General features: G+C 46.9%; 10 non-coding genes across 10 annotated transcripts; 2 read left to right on the forward strand and 8 right to left on the reverse strand.

Moving 5' to 3' along the window:
* Nucleotides 1-4251: 4251 nt before the first annotated feature.
* TRNAR-UCG (transfer RNA arginine (anticodon UCG)) lies at nt 4252-4324 on the reverse strand. Its single transcript has one exon. It is a non-coding gene; the product is annotated as a tRNA-Arg (tRNA).
* A 1020-nt stretch (nt 4325-5344) lies between these two features.
* TRNAR-UCG (transfer RNA arginine (anticodon UCG)) lies at nt 5345-5417 on the forward strand. Its single transcript has one exon. It is a non-coding gene; the product is annotated as a tRNA-Arg (tRNA).
* Nucleotides 5418-9294: 3877 nt separating this feature from the next.
* Nucleotides 9295-9367, reverse strand: TRNAR-UCG (transfer RNA arginine (anticodon UCG)). Its single transcript has one exon. It is a non-coding gene; the product is annotated as a tRNA-Arg (tRNA).
* Nucleotides 9368-11537: 2170 nt separating this feature from the next.
* Nucleotides 11538-11610, reverse strand: TRNAR-UCG (transfer RNA arginine (anticodon UCG)). The gene has a single exon. It is a non-coding gene; the product is annotated as a tRNA-Arg (tRNA).
* Nucleotides 11611-12527: 917 nt separating this feature from the next.
* TRNAR-UCG (transfer RNA arginine (anticodon UCG)) lies at nt 12528-12600 on the reverse strand. Its single transcript has one exon. It is a non-coding gene; the product is annotated as a tRNA-Arg (tRNA).
* A 975-nt stretch (nt 12601-13575) lies between these two features.
* Nucleotides 13576-13648, forward strand: TRNAR-UCG (transfer RNA arginine (anticodon UCG)). The gene has a single exon. It is a non-coding gene; the product is annotated as a tRNA-Arg (tRNA).
* Nucleotides 13649-14435: 787 nt separating this feature from the next.
* On the reverse strand, nt 14436-14508 carry TRNAR-UCG (transfer RNA arginine (anticodon UCG)). The gene has a single exon. It is a non-coding gene; the product is annotated as a tRNA-Arg (tRNA).
* A 3789-nt stretch (nt 14509-18297) lies between these two features.
* TRNAR-UCG (transfer RNA arginine (anticodon UCG)) lies at nt 18298-18370 on the reverse strand. The gene has a single exon. It is a non-coding gene; the product is annotated as a tRNA-Arg (tRNA).
* Nucleotides 18371-19919: 1549 nt separating this feature from the next.
* TRNAR-UCG (transfer RNA arginine (anticodon UCG)) lies at nt 19920-19992 on the reverse strand. The gene has a single exon. It is a non-coding gene; the product is annotated as a tRNA-Arg (tRNA).
* Nucleotides 19993-21511: 1519 nt separating this feature from the next.
* On the reverse strand, nt 21512-21584 carry TRNAR-UCG (transfer RNA arginine (anticodon UCG)). Its single transcript has one exon. It is a non-coding gene; the product is annotated as a tRNA-Arg (tRNA).

Below are 21584 nucleotides of genomic sequence, written 5' to 3' on the forward strand. Positions count from 1 at the left end.
ACTGCCTTTCCCAGATTTCGCAAGAATCATCCGACCAATTTTGCCCCTGAAAACGGCGTCGGCGACGTGTTCTTTATTCTTAGAATAAGTATTTATTCAGGGCGAATTATAAATACATCGAATCCGATTAAAAATGAGTGTTATCGAGGGTTAGGTAGAAAGCGAGCATGGGTAGAAAGCATGCAAACACACCACCGAATAATGACATGATAAGCTTATAGGCGCATGGTAAACGATACGACGGGAAAATGTGACAGCAGCAGTCAGCTCAGTAAATGCGGGCCAGTGCCCTCTCAGTAAATACGAGGCTAGTCCCAAAACAGTAAATACGAGGGCAGTTCGACGGTGGCCGCATGGTCTAACGGATAAGGCATACGCTTCGGATCAGGCGGTTGCAGGTTCGAGTCCTGCCGGCATGCTGTTCGGCTTCCTCGGGCGTCGGCGTATGGCAGTCCGCTCCCCCTACCCCATCCACTAAAGAGAAAGTTTCTCTTTTGTATGGGGTATTGAACTGAAATAACCATATTGAGGACCTTATGATGCAGTTAACGTCCATGCCCTTTTTAAGAGCCAAAACCCTCTGAACCCTGAGCTATACGCCCGCAAAAGTGCGAAAAGGCCTATTTGGAGACTATTTCAAAGCCACCTGGGCATCGATGTCTTGATAGAAACGTCCTACGATTGTCGTTATATTACAGGCTGTTTTCTGCCTATGGTCAAAACACCATGGCCGCTGATACATTCACAAGAGCGATGATGCGGCACGTATGATGCAATCCACGAAGGATGATTGGCTGTTAATAAGATGTCCGCTGCTGAATGTGTGTCGTGAACGTAAGCGCGAGCACTTTCGGGTTGTGCGGTACGCGTCGCCAACGGGGTATTTTTTCTTTATTTCTAGACCATAGGTCAATGTTATAAAAAGACAACACCACTGTGCGCAAAAAGTACAGCACCGAAAAAATAGCGACACTCTCCTGAATGTCAAAACAAATCTTCTTCTACTGGCGTATTTCTTACAGACAGCTCAGTTGGCGCCTCATGTACCGGAGCAAAGAAACCTGCACGGTTTATGGATTAGCAAGACATCATAAATTAGGGGATTTTACAGTGAATTTAGATACAGTAATTTACAGTAATTTTGAAGTAATTACAAATTTTACAGTGATTTACAGTAATTTTAGATATATATTTTACTAGATGTCTAACACATATTGAAGGACAAGTTTAAATCTTGGACAAAAATTGTGTAACACAAGTACAACCTCTTGAGTTGTATTAGCATGAACTATTAGCGTAGTTGGGACATGGTTTTGCAGGGAGCTCGCGGTGAAATGCAGTGTTATAACCGAAAACCTGTGCGGAAATTGCGAGAAAACCTGCGATTTAATAGTCCCGCGGGTTGAGCAGGTGTGGGATCACACTTATTTGACATAGGAGTGTGAATCAGGCGCTTGCAGTGGGTGTGATCACTGCTAGTGCGTGCCAGTGGCTTGTATTGGTCTTGATGTGATGGGGCGTGTGCGTGCGAGGTCTGTAATTCTTAGAGAGAACATTGATTTGGTATTCTTTGAATCTAATGACCTCCAGCAACTGTGATATATTGATACCTGCCTCTATCTTTAGGTTTTCCGTTCGAACATAACAAGGTAGTGCTGTTGGCAAACTGGATGAAACACTAGACCTATGCTGCAGGGGTGTTCAGGGCTAATTTGCTACTTTGTTATGATCGTGCCAACAGTTTGAACTCATTCAGGCATTACAGCATGTAATTAATCCATTGCATGCCATTACATCACCAATTCATTTATGCAGTAGGGACAGATCAGCAGAGCCCATTAATGCGCATGCTTGGCATCAGGTCACATGATACAGCTTTGCAAATTTCTCTTTCACTCAAGAATTCTTAAAATACAATGCTGTATTATTGTAGGTGCACGTACTAATGTCTTAACAAATTTTGTATGCGGCGAGCATCGCTTGTGAGTCATCATTGTCATAGTTCCGCAACTTGTGTAAAATGCTGGGTGCCGAGAAAGGATGGTGAAGTATTGCTGTTGGTTTGTTGGATAACACTTGATAATATTTTATCATGAGCCTGGTGTGCACCGGCAGCTTCATCACTTCCTTGCATTTCGCCCCTCTAACAATAACTACATGCACTTGTCATGTCCCTAGCGCTGTGCAAGGTCAGCATGTTTGCAATGCCATTTCACTACATGTCATATTTTCTTGTCATACATGTGTTATTACTTATGTGAACCATATTTTTGACTGAAGCAGCCTGATGGCTGCAGCATGCTGCATGGCTGTGGAAGCAGAAGACGTGTTTGCATCTTTGTCACCCACGTATTGTGTATTCCCAAAACAGGCTGAGCAAGTATGTTACTTATTGGTTGTGTGCTTGGCTGAAAGTGATTTGTATATTGTAGGATGTGTTTTTGGTCAGTCATATGTCAGATGTGGATTTGTTGTTGTTGATTGGAGTTTTAGGGCGCGTCGACTATTGTGGTCATGTTGCGCCCATCCAGATGTGGACTAAATACCAAAGTGCATACTTAACCTATCTTTTCATGATGGGCTTTGTTATGAAAGCAGCAGGAATTGCAGTGCAAAAACTACATCATTGCTCATTATCCAATGCAATAGTACAACGCTGAGGTAGCACCACGATGACAATGTTGACCCGTGCCATTACCTAATGTACTACACTGGTTGACTACTCTGTGTCAAGACTATGAGATGACAGATTATAATTTGTGAATGACTGGTAACAATTGATTTAACATCGCCAAAGGGCAACATGGCAACCCTCGAGAACGCCGTTGCACCACAATGGTAATATAATGGTTAGCTAGTAGTTGCATAAATAATCTTAAACAAGAAAAACACGTGGTAGCTCAACCTTATCATCTTTACCGTAGAAACAACAATGCTTTGGCAATTACTTCATAGCAATGCTACAGACTTATCATTTGTTGCATGCAACTGCATTTCCAGCTACAAATAATAAGAAAGTAACTACTGTGCACATCACATAATGTCAATGTGAGGACTACAGCACTGCAGGCAAGGGTAAGTCGATAACACAGTATTGACATCCTCAACAGTCCCTGGCAGGTTTCGGTAAGAGATTCATGACGCTATACAACAGTCTTCACAGCACATCGTGCTTTGATATTGTTAATCTGCCCCAAAAGCTGACGGTCGCTACATTGCGTATGTCAAACAGTCCACCAAAGCTTCTCTTACGACCAGTACCAAGACAAAACATCTACAAACAAGTCATTCACTAATCCGCCGCCCAACACAACGCCCGCGACGAGAATGGCCGGTTGACGTCAGCTATCGTGCGTTTCGAGGTATTCTTTACTCTTTAGATCTAGATACCAGATGCTGCCAGGTACTGCTGTTGTCATAAAACGATTTCATGACGCCATCGAGCAATGATGCAATGGGGTGCATTTTTATAAATTTTTAGATTCTGTTACTCAGGGTCATTTTTGAGCCTTAAAAGCCTACCAATAATTACAAGTAAGCCTTTCCCATCATATCTGATGCTCATCTCAATATCTTCAAGTGTAGAACATTCGCTTTAACTGAACCAATTCCGTGAGCGTTACAGTGTGAGTCGGTAACATGTCAGAAGGCAGGCAAACTCTGCCTCTCCCAAATTTTGAAGGAAGCATCCTACCGATTTTCTCCGACAAATGGACAGACGAAATTCGCCCCGTTCCCTGCTGAGCAGCAAGTTCAAAGACCGCGCCATTAGTCGGCTTATGAGCCATCTTTGGGCAGTACGCAGTTTAGAGCTGGGGCTGCAAATTTCTGGTCTTTTTTCTCCTTCTTTGGTTTGTTTCTATATTTGTAGCCCAGGCAAACGTCCGGTGAGCTATCCGAATATGTTGGAACAGCTGCTACTGTAGACAATAAGCCAAAAGCGAAGAACCGCAGCGGTAGGACAGAAGACAGCCTGTTCTGACTGCTCAGTATTTCGAGCATCTTCTGAACTGGAATAGATTCAGAAAGATGGGAACCAGCCCGCACCACCAGGACGTGGCAGGGCGTATGGCCGAGAATGGGATGGCATGACAGGACAGAGTACAGCATCGTGTACAGCGTCGTTTGCGTCGTGGCCTAACCCATGACGCACGAATAGGCGCAATTCGCGTCTGTTGAGATGATCTGAGATGGCAACCGCAAAATGACCCAACAAAATTTACGCTGGGCAGAGGCCAAAACGACCGATATCGACCACGGCAGGACTCGAACCTGCAATCTCCTGATCCGAAGTCAGGTGTCTTATCCATTAGGCCACGCGGCCACCGCGATATTTTCTCACACATATGAATGTCACATTTTCCTGCTGCCGTCACATTTTCCCGCCGTCTTCCTTACCATGCGCCTAAAACTCATCATGTCATTGTTCGGTGCTGTGTTTGTACGCTTTCTGCCGATGGATCAGGTAAATATGCTCACTTTGCCTGCCTACCTGCTAACCGATTTTTGAATGTTCAAAATAGCTCCCAATATCAACATCAGGCGTGCAACGCCTATTGTTTCATGTTGCATACATGAGGCAGGGTGACTTGTCATAAATCGTGCTGGACTTTGGACGTTGAACCCCTGGTAACATACCTTTCAATCGAATTAATGTTTGTTGGAATTTGCCTTGTATAAAGACGAATTGGTCCACGTTTTCCGGGAGAAAACTGGTAGGATGCTTCTTTCAAAATTTGGGAGAGGCAGAAGTTTGCCTGTCTTCTGACATGTTACCGACTCACACTGCAACACTCACGGAACAGGTTCAGTTAAAGCGAACTGTTCTACACTTGAAGATATTAAGATGGGCATCAGATATGATGGGAAAAGCTTACTTGAAACTATTGGTAAGCTTCTAAGGTTCAAAAATGCCTCTGGGTAACGCAATTTCAAATTCTGTTAGAACGCACCTTATTGCATGGGCCTCTGAAGGGTCAGAGTAGGTCGCTGAACCGAGATGACACCACGTAGCATGACCCTTAACGCACATTCAGCTTAAAAAATCAAAATATTTCGCATGTCTTTGGTCTCCATGATCTTCCAAAGGTCAAACCTGGTCACTGAACTAAGCTGAGCACCAGTGACCTTTTCCTTGGATCAACTATCCAGGCTCAAGACGGCTGCATTATGAAGTCTGGGGGTACTTTAAATACCAATCTTGTGCTGGGCTTTGTCACCAACAAAGAACAGCACCAAGCAATGGCGCGACAAGCTTCACACTTGGCGCGCGGTAAACAAGGCGCTGGGAAAATGTGACAGCAACAATAAGTAGCCTAAGTAAGTGCGGGCCTGTTTTCGCGGCGGCCGCGTGGCCTAATGGATAAGGCGCCTGACTTCGGATCAGGAGATTGCAGGTTCGAGTCCTGCCGTGGTCGATGTTAGGAGTCTTGACCTTTACCCAGCAGTTGTTCTGCCGATCTTTGCTGCACGAGTGGGTGTTGCAGGCCTCCCGCGTTTTGAAATCTTGTGCATGCTAGAGACAGGTACGGTTTACGCTTCAGGGGGTTTTACAGTTTGCGGGATCGAACAACATTGTCATGAACGAGAATGTTAATGCAAGTAGACAATACAACATCACATATTATTATGCAAGTATACCCCAGGGAAGGATCAAAGTATGTGCACATTACGATGCTTGGGTTCTGCCAACAACGCGCCGATAACACCCCTCGAGAACTTTAATTGCTACAAGTGTGTCTGCCCGTCCGCTACCAAAGTTATTCCACACAGCTAATTTGGCAGCTCCTCTGGCGTCATGCAAATGTTCCATGATGCGATCAAGCCATGCGTATTGAGTAGCATAACCATTTGCTAGAGAAAATTGTGTTGCATGGAGGCATGTTTTGCACTCTAAAAGAGTGTTCCACCTTTTGAATCACGTTTTGAGCTGGAATAGCCATCTTAAAAGTCATTTGGTGCAATTTACAGCCTAGTCCTTCTGAAGACCTCAACCACTCTACTTTCTGAGCTACATGCCTGCGAAGATGTGCGGACTATTTCGTGGAGACTATCTCAAGCTCATGAGGCATTAATGACGCAATGAAAACGTCATTCAATTCCATGTTCTTGCCATTTTGCGATCAAGGCTAACATAAATATAAGCGTCGCGTCGTTCATAACTCGCGTTCGTGAGCAGCATTTCCAAAAAATGACGGCCTTCCATTGGGCCCCAATCAATGTTGTGCGAAGTACGATGACACAATCAAATAATGACGTATTGAGGAGATAGTTATTTAATAGAGAAATTGTGTTCTCTCCAGCAGTGTTAGAACTTCAGGGTAAACCAGTAGTTAAAAGTGAACTTAGTTCATTATGTCTGATGCTTGCCTAACTATCTTCAAATGTGGAACATTCCCTTTTTAATGCATACCAATAGTTGCATGAGTTGTTATTTTATGATGTCTGATGTTTGCCTCCATACGTTTAGCTGTGAGACATGCCCTTAAATCAAGGCGGTGGGAAAATGTGACAGTAGTTGCAAGTCACCACAGGAGGTGCAATTTCTTGCGAGCCTTTGACGCCGTTTGGCAAAGCCTCAGAAGCGACCTTGATGTATCAAAGTTAGATCGCGAGCCTGAAATGAAGTCCAGAATGGGAGCCTCCTTTGCTGAAACAGCCTCTGTTATTTATATTTCTAGATTCCCGGATATGGCCCCTCTTTGGCGAAATCCTGGCAACACCACTCTTATTAGTCCAGAAAAGTTGTGATATACGTGGTTACAAAGGCGGAAATGAAAGGCATGGACATGAAAAATTTGGACGGTTTGCCATACCGTATCATTCTTTCCATAGCTGATGTTGATCGCTCATCAGTGTATGTCATTTTGCTTTATGATATAACACATGATATAACACTTTATAACACATATTATTTGTAACAGACCGATTCGTTTTGGGTGACATCAGCCGCGAAAGAAAAACATGAAACGCGCTTTCACTGTGCCGGACTCAGAGGCGCAGTCTTCAGGCATTCGCGAATTCAGGTTGCGAAGTCATCAGAATGCTCTGCAGCGTCCATCGCAGCGTTAAACGGCAGCCTAACGGTCAATTGTCTTTAGATGCTCCGGAATGTGGCGCGAGCACGCGCTGCGGTGGGCGCGACGGACAGCGAAAGATGGGAGCAGACGTAGCGGCCAATGGCGGAGTGGACTTAGTATAGCGGTGAGCGATGGAAATCAATCAGGAGGAGACGGATTATAAAAGGATTGCACAGGTTTCTTTTCTGATGTGGAATGCAACTCAAACTTTTATTTCAGCCGTAAATATGTCACAGCACTGTTGGAAAGAGGAGTGGGTGGGTATGTACATATATACATACATATATATATATATATATATATATATATATATATCCGTTTTTTAAACGCATTATTAAGCACATATTATGTGCTTAAAACATCTTAATTTTATGTTTCCATCAAGAAAATTGGGTGGAAGATTCCACAATCACTTCCGTCACAAAAACTCCTCTTTCCACGCTGCATGACTGTGCCTATAGTTTTGGAGCATTTTCAGTAATTCAGGATATGAACACCCAATGCGAATACCTATCAAATTTCGTTGAGGGGAATAACGCAGCGAGGGCTTTATGCAAACATTTCCTGAAACTTAACGTCTTGCGCCCTGTAATATCTGTTAAAAACACTCCATTCTTAACTATTTAGCGCTTTCGTTACGTTATGCGGAATCGACCAGCGCTTTGCAGGAGAGAATAAGTCGAGTGAATATTGTGATTCCGTTATCAGCAACATCGTGTCATACGATCTCGCCCACGGAGTCGGGGGTCAACGGCAGACACCATAGAATACCCGCCCGGCCGGCGACAGCCAGCAGCATGCCCAATGGCCAGAGCTCAAAAATGCACTCACCGGCCACTGTAGGACTCGAACCTGCAATCTCCTGACCCGAAGTCAGGCGCCCTATCCATCAGGCCACGCGGCCGATACGAAACGGCCTCACGGTTTCTGAGGTGGCTTACTGCTGAGTCACAGTTTTCCGCCGTTTTTTTATCGGACGCCTAAAGCTTACCATAAGATTATACGGCGATGTGTTCCCGTATTTTACACATATTCTCGCTTTGCCTGCTAACCTGCCAGCCTGCTTTTGCCCAGCAATTATTCCCCTTTGCGCTCTGCCTGGATACGTCCATGTTTTTTCGTGTTCAAAACAGCTCTCAACATCAACAACACACGTGCAGCACCTATTGACTCACGTAACATACGTGATGCAGCGTGACTGGTCAGAAATCACCCGGACTTTGGACGTTTACCTCTCGGTACCACTCTTTTTCGATCGAATTACATATCTTTATCATTTTTCTTGCATAAAGACTAATTCTAAGAATAAAATATGCGTCGTCGTTATCCGGGAGTAAATTGGTCAGATAATTCTCACGAAATCTGGGCAAGGCAGCGTTTTCCGGCCTTCTTACACGTTAGCCGAATCCCACTGCAACGCTTACGGAATAGTTTCAATCAGCGCGGGGGAGGAGGGGCTGTGATACCCAGGCGTCCGGTGAAACTCAACAGCATGCCTTTTGGGTGAGGTCAAAACACCCACTTTCGTCCACGCCAGGACTCGAACCTGCAATCTCCTGATCCGTAGTCAGGCGCCTTGTCCATTATGCCACACGGCTTCCATCGAAGTCCCGTCGGTTTGCCGTCGTGCCTAGCTGCTGCCTTCACAGTTCCCTGCCGTCCCATTTACTACACACCTAACCTGAGGGTTGCCACAGTGCTTAGCAGAATGTTGGGGCGTCTCTCTATCGCCCAACGCTGTCGTGCCCATGACTGCCAACCACATGGATGATACCAGTGGTTCTTTAAACAGCCCAAGTGACTGATTTGGACTGAGAAGCAGTTTCAAGACATTGGACATCACAAGACCCTGGCGTTGAAGTGTAATATTGAACGCAGAGAGGTGAGAATGACTTGTGATGGATCACCATTGAGGAGGACCAAGTAGTGATATGTTGGCTCCGCCAGATTCCGCCCGTCACCGCTGAGACCCATCTGCAGCTGCTGCCAGAGCAGATATGGCCAATAACCAAGGTAAGAGCTACGACTCAAAAATGCTGGTGTCAGCAAAATGCAGGTCCATGGGGAATGGGGGGTGACTATAATGCACACGCTTCCGGGAAATCTCAGCAGCATGTCCTTTGTGCAAGGTCAAAACGCCCGGCTTCAGCCACCAGGCTCAACAGCCACCAGGCTCAACAGCTACCCTTTTGGGCGAGGTTAATACATCCGCTTTCGACCACGGCAGGACTCGAACCTGCAATCTCCTGATCCGAAGTCAGGCGCCTTATCCATTAGGCCACGCGGCCACATTTCAGCTCCTCTCGCGCTTCCTAAGCCGACTCATTACTATTGTAACGTTTTCCCGCCGTGTTGTTTATCACACGCATAGCCTGAGGTTGTCACAGCGCTGAATGATGCTAGTGGTTCTTTTGAACATACCTAGGGACTGATACGGACGGATGAAAAGGTTTAAACCATTGCTCACCGCATAGACCCGACGTTGAAGTGGAATGCCGAACGCAGTGTGGCAAGAAAGTCTGGTGATGAATGCCGCCACTGTGGAGGACCAAGTGCTGATATTCTGGCTCAGCCAAAATCCATCCAGTCACCAGCGAGACCGATCTGCAGCTGCTGTTAGAGCAGCTATGGCCAAAGCCAGACAATAGTTTCAGCTTGAAGATGATGTGTCAGCAAGATTAAGTAACTCTGCACACGACCTTCGCTACCCGCTCCTGGCTGAGCAGCGAGTTTAAAACCGCGTGATTACATGGCTGATGGGCCAACTTTGGCCAGCTCACAGTCCAGACCTGAGGCTGCCAGACTTCGGTTTTGGTCTGTGGACCAGGCAGACGTCCGCCGAGCTATCCGAATACGGTGAAGCAGGTGCTACTGTGTACAAGTAAGCCAACAGCGAATGGCCGCAGCGGCAGCACAGAACACAGTCGGTTGTGACTGCTCAGTATTTCCCGCATCGTCTAAAAGGATTAGACTCAGAGTGATGGGAATCGGTACGGAGTAACAGGATTTGTAAGGCGTAAGGCAGAAAAGGGCAGAGCATGTTAGGACAAAGTACAGCATCGTTTGCGTCTTTGAAAAGACGCATGGTTCTTGAGAAGATGTATTTTACTTCTATCAAGATGACCTGAGATGGCGAGGGCTATGCACACTTTGCATTCGCTCCACGGCCTGGTTTGACGTGTCTCAAATAACAGTTACTGATGAGTTACCATCGGAATGTGGTGCAGTGCGATATAACACTCCTGCTGCCATAACGGACAGCTTCAAGTTATAGGACTTGAGTTAAAAGGGTCGCCCATATTTGCTCGTTTACCGCCTTATCATGGTTACAGTCACCAAAATTCAAATACACTGGCATTAAGTACACCAATCAGGTAAAGCCTTACGCGACCTTCAAAACCACTTTCTGCCTGTCTTTTTTTATAAAAAGAGCATTGTCATGTATGTGCTACGCTTGGCACTTCATTACCGAGTGTCAGCGTTTGCAGTTCAATTCTGGAGGTTGGTGGCACTGACATGACCGAAATTTTAAACCTCCGTTTGTCTTCCTCCGCGTTTGAGCCATGAACCGGATCATACTCTAGCATGTTTGAAAAGATCTCCCATAGATCTGTGTAGGTATGCACTGAAAGAGCTACCTTGAAGATTATTCAGTGCGGTTCACAGCCCTGCCCTTCTTAAAGCCAAGTCTTCTGGTTTCTGAGTTACACGCATGCGAAGATGTGCAAAAAATGTCGAGGTTGGCCACATATCTATGGCATCATAAGGCCGTTATTCATATCCTGCCATTTCACTGCGCGTTTAAGGTCAAGACATGCGTTGGTGTTCGTGAGCATGATTTTCGTATACAACAACTGTTAATTGGCTGTAAGCCAATGTTGTGCAAGCTTTGTAAGAATCTAACACGAACTGCGTTTTCTGCGTTCCCATTGCGTTCCAACAACGAATTGCGTTCCCATCATACAAGAAGTTTTGCAATCATTCCGGTTGGTATGGAAATAAAGCTCGTACTCGAATAACTTAAGAAAAGCGCCACCCGAGCATGTTAATGCAAGTATACACCTTAAACTCAAAGATAGTATGCAAGAGCACCACGATAAAGGGTCAACACACGAACACCTGTCCATGTTTGGTCCAGAACATATCCAGCACAATCGCGGGCCACCTCTCGGGAGATTGAAGACTTAGAGATGAGTGCTTGCACACAGATGTTCCATGATGCAATCAAGCAATGACGTATTGAGGGCTACATATACTATATAGAGGAATTTTGTTGTTCAGGGCAGTCTTTTTTTACATCTCTAGCTCTAAGCGAGATTATTTCACCATACCTGATGCTTGCTTCGATATCTTCACAAGTGACATCTATTAATTGTCATTTACTTTAAGATTTCGAGTAGCGGATGCCTGCAAAGGTTAGCGGATGGTCTGCTGGGCAGAAGTCAAAACACCCACTTTCGACCACGGCAGGACTCGAACCTGCAATCTCCTGATCCGAAGTCAGGCGCCTTATCCATTAGGCCACGCGGCCTCCGCACAGCTCCTGTCGGTTTACCGTCGTGCCTTACTGCTGCCGTCACAGTTTCCCGCCGTACTATTTACTGCACACCTAACCTGAGGGTGGCCACAGTGCTTAGCAGAAAGCTGAGACGTCTATCGCCCAACGCTGTCGTGCCCATGACTGCCAACCGCATGGATGACACCAGTGGTTCATTGAACATTCCGAGTGACTGATTTGAACTGATAGTCAGTTTCAAGACATTGAACATCACAAAACCCTGGCGTTGAGGCGTAACACTGAACGCAGAGGTGAGAAAGTCCGCCCGTCACCGGCGAGACCCATCTGCAGCTGCTGCCTGAGCAGCGGCGACTGAGAGCCAAGGTACGAGCTACAGCTCGAAACTCCTGGTGTCAGCAATATGGAGAAACTGGGCGGACGAAATTTGCTCCGATCTTGCTGAACAGCGAGTTCAAAGACCGCGTCATTAGTCGGCTTATGAGCCAGCTTTGGCCAGTTCACAGTCCAGATCTGAGGCTGCCCGACTTCAGGTGTAAGTCTGTGGCCCTCGCAGACGTACGGGCGGGCTATCCGAATGTAATGGAGCAGCTGCTACTGTGGACGAGAAAGTGAACAGCAAAGGACCGCGGCGGCAGGACAGAAGGCGGCCTGTCCTGACTGCTCACTATATCCCGTATCTTCTGAGCCGGAATGGGCTCAGAACGATGGGAATCATCCAGCACCACCAGGACATGGCAGGGCGAATGGCCGAGAATGGCAGCGCATGACAGGATAGAGCACGTCATCGTGTGCAGCGTCGTTTGCGTCGTTGTCGCGTAACGCATGACGCACGAGAAGGCGCAACTCGAATCTATTGAGACGATCTGAGATGACGACCCCAAAATGAATCAGCAAAATGTACGCTGGGCAGAGGCCAAAACTCCCGCTGTCGACCACGGCAGGACTCGAACCTGCAATCTCCTGATCCGAAGTCAGGCGCCTTATCCATTAGGCCACGCGGCCACAGTGGCGTTACTCTCACACATATGAGTTCCACCTGCTGCTGTGACAATTTCCCGCCGTCTCTTTTCCCACGCGCCTTAAACTAATCATGCCATCATGCCTTAAACTAATCATGCCAAAATAGCTCCCAATATCAACAGCAGGCGCGCAACGCTTATTGACTCACGTTGTGTACATGAGGCAGGATGACTGGTCACAAATCCTGCCGGACTTTGGACGTGGAACCCTCGGTAACATGCCTTTTCAATCGATTTAATATGTTTAGAACTTGGCTTGCATGAAGACGAGTAGGTCGACGTTTTCCGGGAGAAAATTGGTAGGATGCGTCTTCAAAATCTGGGAGAGGCAGAGTTTGCCAGCCTTCTAACACGTTACCGACTCCCACTGCAACGGTCACGGAGCAGATTCAGTTAATGGGTGGTGCAGGGGGAGGGGACTGTCACCCGCTGACGCTCGAGGAAGCTGAACAGCATGCCCTTTGGATGAGGTCAAAACACCTGTTCTCGACCACGGCAGGACTTGAGCCTGCAATCTCCTGATCCGAAGCGCACGCCATATTCGTTAAGCCACGTTGCCTCCGTGGAACCGCCCTCGTATTTACTAAGTTGGGACTTGTATTTACTGAGAGGGCACAGGCCCAGTATTTGCTGAGTTAACTGCTGCTGTCACATGTTCCCGCTGTCTCTATAACCACGCACTTAAAGCTTATCATGCTATTACTGGGTGGTCTGTTTGCATGCTTTCTACCCATGCCCGCTTTCTACCTAACCTTTAGTAACACTCTTTTTCAATCGAATTCCATGTATTTAGAATTGGTATTGCATAAAGACTTATTCAAAGAACAAAGAACACGTCGCCGTCCTCCGGGCAAAATTGATCGGATGATTTTCAGGTTAGGTGTGCAGCAAATGAGACGTCGGGAAACTGTGGCGGCAGCAATCAGACACGACAGCAAACCGACGGGTAGTGGGTGGCGGCCGCGTGGCCTAATGGATAAGGCGCCTGACTTCGGATCAGGAGATTGCAGGTTCGAGTCCTGCCGTGGTCGAAAGGGGACGTTTTAACCTCGCCCACGAGGGGTGCCGTTGAGCCTTGCTGAACGCCTGTGGATCACAGTCGCCCCCCCCCCCCCCCTGACCGCGTTGGCGTTGCGGTGTGATTCAGTAACATGTAAGCGGGCAGACAGATTCATCGGTGAGACCCATCTGCAGCTGCTGCCAGAGCAGCGGTCATTAAAAGCCAAGGTAGGAGCTATAGTTCGAAGTTCCTGGCGTTAGCAACTTAGAGCAGCTGGACAGATGAAATTCGCCCCGTTCCTCGCTGAGCAGCAAGTTCAAAGACCGCGTCATTAGTCGGCTTTTGAGGCATCTTTTGGCAGTACGCAGTTCAGAGCTTGGGGCTGCAAGATTTCTGGTCTTTTTTCTCCTTCTTTCGTTTGTTTTTATATTTGTGACCCAGGCAAACGTCCGGTGAGCTATCCGAATATGTTGGGGACAGCTGCTACTGTAGACAAGTAAGCCAAAAGCGAAGAACCGCACCAGTAGGACAGAAGACAGCCTGTTCTGACTGCTTAGTATTTCCCGCATCTTCTGAACCGGAATGGATTCAGAAGGAAGGGAACCAGCCCGCACCACCAGAACATGGCAGGGCGTATGGCCGAGAATGGGATGGCATGACAGGACAGAGTACAGCATCGTGTACAGCGTCGTTTGCGTCGTGGCCTAACCCATGACACACGAGAAGGCGCAATTCGCATCTGTTGAGATGATCTGAGATGGCGACCGCAAGATGACCCAGCAAAACGCACGCTGGGCAGAGGCCAAGATGCCCTCCATCGACCACGGCAGGACTCGAACCTGCAATCTCCTGATCCGAAGTCAGGCGCCTTATCCATTAGGCCACGCGGCCACCGTGGTATGCTTCTCACACATGAGTTAACTAACTGCTGCTGTCACATTTTCCCGCCGTCTTCCTTGCCATGCGCCTAAAACTCATCATGCCATTGTTCGGCGCTGTGTTTGTACGCTTTCTACCGATGGATCAGGTAAATATGCTCGCTTTGCCTGCCTACCTGCTAACCGATTTTTGAATGTTCAAAATAGCTCTCAATATCAACATCAAGGGTGCAACGTCTATTGACTCACGTTGCATACATGAGGCAGGGTGACTTGTCATAAGTCTTGCCGGACTTTGGACGTTGAACCCCCGGTAACATACCTTTCAATCGAATTAATATTTTTGGAATTTGGCTTGCATAAAGACGAATTGGTCGACGTTTTCCGGGAGAAAGTTGGTAGGATGCTTCTTTAAAATTTCGGGAGGGCAGAGTTTGCCTGCCTTCTGACATGTTACCGACTCACACTGTAACGCTCACGGAATAGGCTCAGTTAAAGCGAATGTTCTACACTTGAAGATATTGAGATGAGCATCAGATATGATGGGAAAAGCTTACTTGTAATTATTGGTAGGCTAAGAGCCTACCAATACCTAAGGTAGGTTCAAAAATGACCCTGAGTAACAAAATTTTAAATTTATAAAAATGCACCCCATTGCATCATTGCTCGATGGCGTCATCAAGTCGTTTTGTGACGACAGCAGAACCTGGCAGCATCTGGAATCCAGACCTAAAGAGTAAAGAATACCTTGAAACGCACGATAGCTGACGCCATCTGGCCATTCTCGTCGCGGGCGCTGTGTTGGGCGGCGGATTAGTGAATGACTTGTTTGTAGATGTTTTGTCTTGGTACCTGGTCGTAAGAAAAGCTTTATTGGACTGTTTGACATACGCAACGTAGCGACCGTCAGCTTTTGGGGCAGATTGGCAATATTAAAGCACGACATGCTGTGAAGACTATTATATAGCGTCATGAATTTCCTACCGAAACCTGCCAGGGACTGTTGAGGATGTCAGTGTCGTATTATCGACTTACTCTCCTGCAGTGCTGTAGTCCTGACATTGACATGATGTGATGTGCACAGTAGTTACTTTCTCATTATTTGTAGCTGGAAATGCAGTTGCATGCAACAATAAATAAATATGTAGCATTGCTATGAATTAATTGCCAAAGCATTGTTCTTTCTATGGTGAAGATGATGGGGTGTTTTATACCAAGTGTACCAAGTGTTTTTCTTGCTTAGGATTATTTGTGCAGCTGCTAGCTAACCATTACACAACCATTGTGGTGCAACATCATTCTCGATGGTGATAGCCCTTTGGCGATGTTAAATCAGTTGTTGCCAGTCATTCATAAATTATTAGCTGTCATCTCATAAGCTTGACACAGAGTAGTCAACCAATGAGGTACATTATGTGATGGCACGGGTCAACAGTGTCATCGTGGTGCTACCTCAGTGCTGTGCTGCTGCATGGCATAATGAACAATGATGCAGTTTTGTACCACAATTCCTGCTGCTTTCTTAATAAAGTCCATCATGAAAAGATGGGTTAAGCATGCATTTCTGTATTAAACCCGCATCTGACATATGACTGACCAAAAACACATGATACAATATACAAACACTTTCAGCCAAGCACACAGCCAATAAGTAACATACTTGCTCAGCCTGTTTTGGGAATCCACAAAACGTGGGTGACAAAGATGTAAACACGTCTTCTGCTTCCACAGTCATGCAGCATGCTGCAGCCATCAGGTTGCTTCACTCAAAAATATTGTTCACACAAGTAATAGCACACGAATGACGAGAAAATATCGCATGTTGTGAAATGGACTTGCGAACATGCTGACCTTGCACAACGCTGGAGACATGACAAGTGCATGTAATTATTGCTAGATGGGCGAAATGCAAGGAAGTGCTGAAGCTGCCGGTGCACAAAAGGCTCATGATAAAATACTATCAGCGTTATCCAAGAAATCAACAGCGATACTTCTCCACCTTCCTCAGCACCCAGCATCCTACACAAGTTGCAGAACCATGACAATGATGACTCACAAGCACGCATACAAAATTTGTCAAGACAGTGGTACGTGCACCTATAATATTACACCACTATGTTTTAAGAATTATTAAGTGAAAGAGAATTTTGCAAAGCTGTATCATGCGACCTTAAACCAAACAAGTGCATTAATGGGATCTGCTGGCCTGTCCCTACTGCCTAAATGAATTGCTAATGTAATGGCATGCAATGGATTAATTACATGCTGTAATACCTAAATGAGTTCAAACTGTCGGCATGATCATAATGAAGGAGCAAATTAGCCCTGAACACCCCTGCAGCATAGGTCTAGTGTTTCTTTCAGTTTGCCGACATCACTACCTTGTTATGTTCAAATGGACACCTCAAGATAGAGGCAGGTATCAATATTTCACAGTTTGTTGGAAGTCATTAGATTCAAAGAATACCAAACCAATGTTCTCTTTCAGAATTACAAACCTCGCACGCACATGCCCCATCACATCAAGATCAATACAAGCCACTGGCACGCACTACAAGTGATCACACCCATTTCAAGCGCCTGATTCAACCCTTATGTCAAATGAGTGTGATCGCACACCTGCTCAACCCGCGGGGCTATTAAATCACAGGCTTTCTCGCAATTTCCGCGCAGGTTTTCGGTTATAACACTGCATTTCACCGTGTGCTCCCTTCAAAACCAAGTCCCAACGGGGGTTCATGCTGATACAAATCAAGAGGCTGTACTTGTGTTACACAATTTTTGTCCAAGATCTAAACTTGTTCCTCAATATGTGTTAGATATCTGGTAAAATATGTATCTAAAATTACTGTAACATTTCCTCAAATTTCATAATGCCTTGCTCATCCATAAACCGTCCAGGTTTCTTTGCTCCGGTACACGAGGCGCCAACTGAGCTGTCTGTAAGAAATACGCCAGCAGAAGTAGATTTTTTACATTTAGGAGAGTGTCGTTATTTTTTCGGTGCTGTATTTTTTGCACACGGTGGTGTTGTCTTTTTGTAACATCGACCTATGGCTATGTAGCTCAGGAATCAGATAGCTCAGGAATCAGAGGGCTTTGGCTCTAAAAAAAAGTGAATGGCCGTGCACTGCATCAAAAAATCTTCAATATGGTTATTTCAGTTCAATATCCCGTGAAAAAGAGGAGCATTCTCTTAAGTGGATGGGGTAGGGGGGAGGGGACTGCCATACGGCGACGCCCAAGGAAGCCGATCAGCATGGCGGCAGGACTCAAACCTGCAACCGGCTGATCCGAAGCGTATGCCTTATCCGTTAGACCATGCGGCCACCGTCGAACTGCCCTCGTATTTACGAAGTTGGGACTAACCTCGTATTTATTGAGAGGGCACTGACCCAGCATTTACTGAGCTGACTGTTGTTACATTTTCCCGCCGTCTTGTTTACCACGCGCCTAAGGCTTGTCATGTCATTATTCGGTGGTGTGTTTGCATGCTTTCTACCCATGCTCGCTTTCTACCTAACCCTCGATAACACTCATTTTTAATCAGATTCGATGTATTTATAATTCGTCCTGAATAAAAACTTGTTCTAAGAATAAAGAACACGTCGCCGACGCCGTTTTCAGGGGCAAAATTGGTCAGATGATTCTTACGAAATCTGGGAAAGGCAGTATTTGTCTGCCCTCTCACATGTCAAATGGAGGTGGGGGGGGGGGGGGGGGGGGGCTGTGATGCACAAGCGTCCGGTGAGCCGCAACAGCATAACTTTTAGGCGAGGAAGGACGAATAAACACCCGCTTTCGACCACGGCAGGACTCGAACCTGCAATCTCCTGATCCGAAGTCAGGCGCCTTATCCATTAGGCCACGCGGCCGCCGTGGCGATTTCCACACACATGTGTGTTAACTAACTACTGCTGTCACATTTCCCGCCGTCTTGTTTACCACGCGCCTAAGGCTTATCATGTCATTATTGGGCGGCCTATTTGCATGCTTTCTACCCATGCTTGCTTTCTACCTCACCCTCGGTAACAATACTTTGTGATCGAAGTTGATGTCTTTTGAATTTAACTTGCATGATCACTCATTCTAAAAATAAAGAACACGTCACCGTTTTCCGGGGTAAAATTGGTTGCATGATTCTTGCGAAATCTGGGAAAGGCAGAATTTGTCTGCCCTCTTACATGTTGCTGAATCACACCGCAATGCCAACGGAAAAGGCCCAGTCAATTGGTTGACGGAAAGGGGGGGGGGGGGGGGAGGCGTGATGCACAGGCATCTGGCGAGAACCAAAAGAATACCTTTTCAGCAAGGTTAAAACACCCACTTTCGACCACGGCAGGACCCGAACCTGCAATCTCCTGATCCGAAGTCAGGCGCTTTATCCATTAGGCCATGCGGCCAACGCGGTATGGTGCTCACATCTATGAGTTAACGAACTGCTGCTGTCACACTTTTCCCGCCGCCCTGTTTACCACGCACCTAAAACTCACCATGTTATTGTTCGACGGTGCGTTTGCATGCCTTTTGCCTATGCGCTCTTTGTCTGCCTACCCGCTAGACGATTTTTGAATGTTCAAAATAGCTCTCAATATCAACATGAGACGTTTAGCGCCTATTGACTCACGTTGCACACATGAGGCAGGATGACTTGTCATAAATCTCGACGAACTTCGGAGCTTGAACCCTCGGTAACACAGCTTTTCAATCGAATTAATATTTTTAGAGCTTGACTTGCATGAAGACGAGGAGGTCGACTTTTTGCGGGAGAAAACTAGTAGCATGCTTCTTTCAAAATATACACACTGCAACGCTCACGAAATAGGTTCAGTAAATGGGTGGGGTAGGGGTGGGGGACGGGACTGGCATACGCTAAGGCCCGAGGAAGCTGAACATCATGCCTTTTGGATGAGGTCAAAACAGCAGTTCTCGACTACGGCAGGCGTCGAACCCGCAATCTCCGTTAAGCCATGTGGGCACCACGGAATTGCCCTCGTGTTCACTCAGTTGGGACTAACCTCGTATTTAGCGTGGAGGGCACTGGCACAGTATTTACTGAGTTGACTGCTGTTGTCACATTTTACCGCCATCTTGTTTACCACGCGCCTAACGCTCACCATGTCATTATTCGGTGGTGTGTTTGCATGTTTTCTGCCCATGCTCGCTTTCTAAATAACCCTCGACATCACTTCTTTTAATCGAATTTCATATATTCAGAATTCGTCTCGCATCAATGCTTATTCCAAAGAGTAAGAACACGTCGCCATTTTCCAGGGCAAAAGTGGTCGGCTGATTCTTGCGAAATCTGGCAAAGGCAGACTTTGTTTACCCCTTTACGTTACTGAATCAAACCGCCTGCCGGCCCAGTCCATGGGGAGGGGGTTGTGATGCACAGGCGCCTGGCGAGGTTAAAACATCCACTTCCGACCACGGCAGGACTCGAACCTGCAATCTCCTGATCCGAAGTCAGGCGCCTTATCCATTAGGCCACGCGGCCACAGTTCCACGGTACTCACATCTATGAGTTAGCTCTCTTATTTACTGTGTTGGGAGCAATCTCGTGTTTATTGAGAGGGCACTGGCCCAATATTTTCTGGGTTGACTGTCGCTGCCACATTTTCGCCGTCATTCCCGCCGTCTTATTCAACACGCGCCTAAAGCTCATCATGTCATTATTCGGTGGGGTGTTGCATGCCGTCCACCCATGTTCGCTTTCTACAGAAAGACAGAACTTGGCAAAGGCAGAACTTGTTTGCCCTCCTATACGTTACTGAATCAAACCGCAATGCCAACGGCCCGCTCGATGGGGGGGGGGGGGGGGGGCTGTGATGCGCAGGCGCCTGGGCAGCGCCAGCAGCTTGCCTTTTGAGCAAGGTCAAAACACCCGCCTTCAACCACGGCGGGACTCGAACCTGCAATCCCCTGATCCGAAGTCAGGCGCCTTATCCATTAGGCCACGCGGCGACGGTGGCATAACACTCACATCTATGAGCTAACTAACTGCTGCCGTCACATTTTCCCGCCGCCCTGTATACCACGCGCCTAAAACTCATCATGCCATTGCTCGACGGTGTGTTCGCATGCTTCCTACCCATGCTCGCTTTGCCTGCCTACCTGCTAGACGATTTTTGAATGTTCAAAATAGCTTTCAATTTCAACATGAGGCGCTTAGCGCCTATTGACTCATGTTGCATACATGAGGCAGGATGACTTGTCACAAATCTCGCCGGACTTTGGACGCTGAACCTTCGGTAGCATACCTTTTCAATCGAATTAATATGCTTAGAATTTGGTTTGCATAAGAACGAATATTTCGACTTTTTGCGGGGAACATTAGTGGGGTGCCTCCTTCAAAATTTATGCACTGCAACGCTCACGAAATAAGTTCAATAAATGGGTTAGGTAGGGGTGGGGGACGGGACTGTCATACGCTGAGGCCCGAGGAAGCTGAGCAGCATGGCGCTTGGATGAGGTCAAAACAACAGTTCTCGACCACGGCAGGCCTCGAACACGCAATCTCCTGATCGTACGCGTGCGATCGAAGCATACACCTTATTCGTTCAGCCATGTGGGCACCACGGAATTGTCCTCGTGTTTACTAAGTTGGGGCTAACCTCGTATTTATTGAGAGGGCACTGACCCAGCATTTACTGAGCTGACTGTTGTTGTTACATTTTCCCGCCCTCTTGTTTACCACGCGCCTAAGGCTTGTCATGTCATTATTCGGTGGTGTGTTTGCATGCTTTCTACCAATGCTCGCTTTCTACCTAATACCTTAAAAAATAAACCCTCGATAACACTCTGTTTTAATCAGATTCGATGTATTTATAACTCGTCCTGAATAAATACTTGTTCTAAGAATAAAGAACACGTCGCCGACGCCGTTTTCAGGGGCAAAGTTGGTCGGATGATTCTTTCGAAATCTGGGAAAGGCAGCATTTGTCTGTCCGCTCACATGTCAATGGAGGTGGAGGGGGGGGGGGGGGGGGGGGCGGGACGCCTGTGCATCACAGTTTCGACCACGGCAGGACTCGAACCTGCAATCTCCTGATCCGAAGTCAGGCGCCTTATCCATTAGGCTACGCGGCC

The sequence above is a fragment of the Pollicipes pollicipes genome, unplaced genomic scaffold (genome assembly GCF_011947565.3).
Source record: "Pollicipes pollicipes isolate AB1234 unplaced genomic scaffold, Ppol_2.1 Scaffold_6138;HRSCAF=7277_pilon_pilon_pilon, whole genome shotgun sequence".
NCBI classification, from domain to species: domain Eukaryota; kingdom Metazoa; phylum Arthropoda; class Thecostraca; order Pollicipedomorpha; family Pollicipedidae; genus Pollicipes; species Pollicipes pollicipes.